Genomic DNA, 6,909 nt, shown 5'->3' on the forward strand with positions numbered 1-6,909 from the left:
CCGGTTTTGACACCGACAGGTAGAAGACCACAAGGATATTTTGTTCAAATACTGAAATTCATATACAGAAGATTATTGCTCAATTTGTTTAAGAAGATTATAATCGTTTAGGCGCTATGCATTGAGATTATATAATTAACACAATGATGTGCGATATTTGTATGGAATTTCAAAATTTTCAAGAAATCTATCTGAATTTGTTAGAATTTTTAATGTTTGATACGTGCGTTGGATGTGCACGCTTACTAGTATAAAAAAGTGTCCAAACAAAGATAAAAAATTGGATTAATTTCTTTTTGGACCGGAAGGGACCCTAGAAGCTTCGGGAGAAGACCTACTAGGCATGCCCCCCCGGGGGGGCACCCCCTGGCTTGTGGGCCTTTCATGACACCTCTTGACCTAATTACAATGCTATAAATACCCACATATCCCCCTACATCAGAGAGCCACCTGAAATACTTTTTCCGCCATTGCAAGTTTTTGTTCTTATGAGATCCCATCTGGAGGCCTTCCCTGGCACTCAGACGGAGGGGGGGATCGATCACGGAGGGGCTCTACATCAACCTTGTTGCCCTTCTGATGATGGGTGAGTAGTTTACCACAGACCTACGGGTCCATAGCTAGTAGCTAGATGGCTTCTTCTCTCTCTTTGATCTTCAATAGAATGTTCTCCTTGATGTTCTTGGAGATATATTCGATGTAATCACTTTTTGCGGTGTGTTTGTTGGGATCCAATGAATTGTGAGTTTTTGATCAGATTATCTATGAATATTATTTGAGTCTTCTCTGAACTCTTTTATGCATGATATTATAGCTTTGTATTTCTTTCCGATCTATTGACTTGGTTTGGTCAACTAGATTGATTTTTCTTCCAATGGGAGAGGTGCTTTGTGATGGGTTCTATTTTGCCGTGCTCAATCCGAGTGACAGGAAGGGACACGGCACATATTTGTATCGTTGCCAATAAGGATAAATAGATGGGGTTGATTCATATTAATTGAGTTTACTTTGTCTACATCATGTCATCTTGCTTAAGGTGTTATTTTGTTCTTTATGAACTTAATACTCTAGATGCATGCTGGATAGCGGTCGATGTGTGGAGTAATAGTAGTAGATGCAGACAGGAGTCTGTCTACTCATCTCAGACGTGATGCTTATATACATGATCGTTGCCTTGGATATCATCATGATTAATTGCTTTTCTATTAATTGCCCAGTAGTAATTTGTTTAGTGATACGTCTCCAACGTATCTATAATTTATGAAGTATTCATGCCATGTTTACAACAATTTTATATGGTTTTGGTATGATTTGATTAGAACTAAGCCGGACTAACGCTGTTTTCAGCAGAACTACCGTGGTGTCGTTTTTTCTGCAGAAATAAAAGTTCTCGGAATGGGCTGAAAATTTACGGTGATTTTTGATGGACAAAAAGAGACCCCCGAATCACCGGAGCTGGGCCAGGAAGTGGACCGGGTGGCCACAAGCTGCCAGGGCGCTCCCCCAAAGGAATGCCCCCACGGCTTGTGGGCCCCTCGGGCACCCCCTTGACGTGAGACTAACGCCAAAAATTCTTATAAATACCCAAACCTTCGGAAAGAACCCTAGATCAGAAGTTCCGCTGCCGCAAGCCTCTGTAGCCATGAAAAACCAATCAGGATCCCATTTCGGCACCCAGCCGGAGGGGGAAACCATCACCGGAGGCCATCTTCATCATCCCGGCGGTCTCCATGACAAGGAGGGAGTAGTTCACCCTCATGGCAGAGGGTATGTACCAGTAGCTATGTGTTTGATCTCTCTCTCTCTCATGTTCTTGATTTGGCACGATCTTGATGTACCGTGAGCTTTGTTAATATATTTGGATCTTATGGTGTTTCTCCCTCTCTACCTTCTTGTGATGAATTGAGTTTTACCTTTGAGGTTTCACTATTGTCGAATTGAATACTTTTATGGATTTGAGAACACTTGATGTATGTGTTGAGTGGGATACCCGTGGTGACAATTAGGTGTTCTATTGATTCACTTGATGTATGTTCTGGCACTCAACTCATGGATTTCCGAGGTGACATTGGGTTAATCTATGCATAGGGGTTGATGCACATTTCATCCTTGTTTCTTCGGTAGAAATCCTAGGGCACTCTTTGAGGTTCTTTGTGTTGGAAGTAATATTATGAATCTGAAGTTGTTTGATGCATATCATATAATTGACCCACGGATACTTGTGGTGACCATGGAGTATCTAGGTGACATTAGGGTTGATTGATGTGTATTATATGGTGTTATTTTACTACGAACTCTAGGGCTGCTTGTGACACTTATAGGAATAGCTCAGTAGATTGATCGGAAAGAATAACTTGGAGGTGGTTTCGTACCCTACAAACAATTTCATCTTATGTTCTCCGCGATAGGAACTTTGAGTGACTCTTTGTTGCATGTTGAGGGATTGTTATGTGATCCAATTATGTTATCATTGTTGAGAGATTTTGCACTAGTGAAAGTATGAACCCTAGGCCTTGTTTTCAAGCATTACTATACCATTTTTGCTCACTTTTGTTACTTGCTACCTTGCTGTTTTTATATATTCAGATTACAAAAACCTATATTTACTATTTGTACTAAACTTTTATCACCATCCCGTCACTGAACTAGTGCACCTATACAATTTGCCATTGTATTGGGTGTGTTGGGGACACAAGAAATTTCTTGTATTTGGTTGCAAGGTTGTTTGAGAGACCATCTTCATCCTACGCCTTCCACGGATTGATAAACCTTAGGTCATCCACTTGAGGGAAATTTTCTACCGTCCTACAAAACACTGCGCTTGGAGACCCAACACGAGTCTACCAGAAGAAAGGTTGCATAGTAGACATCAAGCTCTTTTCTAGCGCCGTTGCCGGGGAGGTGAGTGCTTGAAGGTATATCTTTAGATCTTGCAATTGAATCTTTTAGTTTCTTGTTTATCACTAGTTTAGTTTATAAAAGAAAACTACAAAAAATGGAATTGAGGTTGCCACATATAATTCATCTTTATAATGTCTTCCTTGAAAACGATGGATCAGAAAATTGTGCCAAAGTGTTAGAAGAAAAAGTCAATAAAATATTTGGCAGTAAATCTTTGAATGATGAGCATGATTGCAATGTTGTTAGTATGTTTGCTATGGATATCCATGATGTGAATGATGTGCAAAGCTACAAGCTTGGGGATGCTACGTTTGATGAAGATGATATTTTTAGTCCCCCAAGTTTTGATGAGAAAATTTAGTATAATGAAAGCATGCCTCCTATTTATGATGATTATATTGATGAAAGTGGGTTTGGAAGAGTGTCAACTCTAGGTAAAAATGATCCCACTATTTTGGAGGGTGTTGAATCATATTGTGATAATTATGAAAGTGGATTTGGAGAGGTCATGACTTTATTTAGTGATGAATCCACTATTTTGGAAGAGGTTTCAACAGATTATTATGAGAACACAGTTGCTAATATATGATGATTATTGTGATGACATGTATTGTATAAAGGATAATGACAAGCATGAAAATTGTTATCATGATTTTAATCAAGTACCACATGATAGTTATTTCATTGAATTTTCTTCCACTACTATTCATGAGAATACATTTGCTTATATGGAGAGTAGTAGAATTTCTATGCTTGTGGATCATGAAAGAAATGCTTTATGTGATAGTTATATTGTTGAATTCATTCATGATGCTACTGAAAATTACTATGAGAGAGGAACATATGCTTTTACATATTGCAATAATATCAAGTTTCCTCTCTATATGTTGAAAGTTTTGAAGTCAGACTTGTTTTTCCTTCCTATGCTTGTTGATTCTTGTTACCATAAATTGTTCGCACACAAAACCCCTATGCATAGAAAGTGGTTTAGAGTTAAATGTGCTAGCCATATGCTTCATGATGCTCTCTTTGTGTTTCAATTCTTTACTTTTATGCGGGCATCATTGAAATCATCATGCCTAATGTCACATCCCTGGTCCTGTTATGCACTAGGCTAGGCCTCAGTGAGCATCATGTTTTAATTCAAATGAAATTTGAATTGAGGGATTTTTAAAGCCTCAGAAACCTTCTAAAAATGATCAACATTAAAATCTTCTCAAAGAAGTCCAAGAAAATGTTCCTGTTATTCCATGGAAATATTGGTGAGAGGTAAAATTTAAACCAATATTTTTGGAGTCACAGAGATATTTATTTTGGCCATTTGAATTAATCCAATAACTATTTGCTTTGGATTTATATTTAATATATATTAAATATGACTCCAAATAATTCTGGAAGTTTGTGAGTGGCTTTGTATATATTTTAGCAAGCCACATAATAAACTACAGAATTTATTAAAATGGTTTAGTTGCTAAACTAAATCAAAACAGAGACAGAAAAAAATAGAAAACAGAAACTAATAAAGAGACGGAGAGAAGGCCACCAGGACACCTACCTAACTTACCTGGCGCCCACTTACCTGGCCCAGCACGGCCCAACCCATCTCCACTTCCCCCCTGTCGCCTTCCTCCTCGTGCCAGTAGGCACAGGCGCGTGGCCGACGCACGCCGGCGCACGCCCCGGCCACCTCCTGCTTGCCGCTTCTCCCTGGCCTCTTCGGGTGAAGCCATGCAGCCCCCTCGCTCCTCTCTCTCACTCTCTCCCGACCCCTTCTCCCTTCTCTTCTCTCCCCCTCTCGTGCCCGAGCGCGCTCGTCGCCGCCGTCCACTGCCACCACGGCCACCGGGCCTCCCTCGCTTCCCCGACTAGCCCACAAGCTCCGCCACTCCGTCCTCGACCCATCTCACCGAGCCACGCCCCTCCAGAAGCCCCCGAACGACCTCACCGGGCTCGTCTTCTACCTCGGACCCGCCGGCCATCACCGTCAAATTCGTCGGCCCCGGACCGTCCCCGACCTCGCCGAGCGTTCCGTCGTCATCGCCGTGAGCTCCTGCTCCTGCTCCCCCTCTCCGCTCCCTCTCTCGCACGCTGTAGCTGCCGCACCACATCCAACCGCACGCGCCGCCGCCCGCACTCATCGCCGGTGATGCTCCGGTGACCATTTGGTCCCGGGCATGCGCCCAACGCGCTCCCCGCATCGCGTAGAGCCTCCGAGGCACCTCGCCGCGCTTGTTTGCGCACCGCAGCCCCATCCCCACTTGCACCCGAGCTTCGGCCGCCGCCGAGCTCGTCGCCGGTGCCGATACCGGCCGCCCCGACCCCAACCGACTCCACCAGAAGTTGCGGCATGTTCCCAGCTACCCATAGCCACCCTCCGCGGCTCGTTTGGTTGCCGAAACGGACAAAACCACTCTCGCCGACGCGTCGGGCTCGCCGTCAGCTAAACACCGGCGACCGTTGACCCTTGACCGGCGTGGGTTGACCCCACTGCCTGGTTTGACTCTCCCCTCTCTCCCACTGACATGCGGGCCCCGCCCGGCTAACCAAGTTAGTTAGGGTTAATTTTAATTAGGTTAGTTAGTCCAGACACTGACACGCAGGGCCCACAGGTCAGTTTGACCCGGACCAACCCATGTTGACTCTGCTGAGGTCAGCATGAGGCCATGCTGACGCAATATTCCTTTTCTGGAATTTAATTTAATTTATTAATAATCTGGAAATTCCAGAAATAACTAAAACTTCAATAAATCATAGAAAATTAACCATAACTCCAAATGAAATAATTTATATATGAAAAATTATCAGAAAAATCCAATCTATCCATCTATACCATTTTCATGCATGTTAGAACAACTTATAGCTTCTGTTTAGCACAATTCAATTAAATGGCATTTAAGTAACCACATGTGGAGTTTGAATTTGAATCCTGGATTCAAACCAACTTCATTTAATCTGGTTTAGTTGCATCAGCACAAATCACATCATATTGCCATGTCACATTCATGCATCATATTGTCGCATTGCATTGATTGCGTTCTTCCTTGTTTGCCGGTAATTGTCCCCTCTCGATAGACGTGTACCGGCGATGTGATCGATGACACCGATGAAGAACTATATTATCTTCAGAAGTGCCAGGCAAGCAAAACCCCCTTGTTCATTCCGATACAATCCCACTCTCTCGCTCCTGCTCTCTTTTACTGCATTAGGACAACAACGATTCATCTGTTACTTGCTGCGGTAGCTGAACCCCTTTATCCTTTGCATGACCTGTCATTCCACAGTAAATAGATGAAACCCACTAGTATGAGTAGGAGTTGTTTGAGCCCTGTTGTGCCTACTCATTCATGTTTGTTTGTCATGCCTGCTACTGCTTAGAGTTGAGTCAGGTCTGATTCATCGGGGATGAATCAGAGGTGTGTGAACATGTCCTACTATGTGTGAGCTAAGTGTGTGAACACGATTTGGTAAAAGGTATCGGTGAGAGGCCATGTAGGAGTACATGGTGGGTTGTCTCATTGAAGCCGTCCTTAGGAACTGAGTTCTGTGTCTGTGATCCATGATTCAGCTACTACCATACATTGGGCCCTGAAATATGACCCCGCTCGACTTCTTATTCACCCTAGTCCTCTGTCCAGGAGTTGCAAGTAGTTTCTGGTGTTTGTAGCTTACTGGAGGCCGTGGACAGCGCTGACCGTAGGGGTGGGCTGTGATGCGGTAGGTACGTGGCACGGTGTACCGGATACCCGTTTGGTATCTCGGGAACCCTGTTCACATCGTTTGGGGCTGTGAGCGAAACTCCGGCCGGATCTCCTCATGGATGGAACCCGAATAGGCGATAAACCTGGACTAGAGACTTGAGTGTTTAGGTAGGTCGTGGTCTACACCCACGTCGGCTTTCGCTTGAAGTCTGCCGAGCACATGTCGTGTGCAGACGCTAAGTGGTGGAAACATGTATGAAGAAGTACACCCCTGCAGGGTTTATATCATCTATTCGAATAGCCGTGTCCG

Source organism: Triticum dicoccoides, chromosome 7B, assembly GCF_002162155.2.
Source record: "Triticum dicoccoides isolate Atlit2015 ecotype Zavitan chromosome 7B, WEW_v2.0, whole genome shotgun sequence".
Classification (NCBI taxonomy): Eukaryota; Viridiplantae; Streptophyta; class Magnoliopsida; order Poales; family Poaceae; genus Triticum; species Triticum dicoccoides.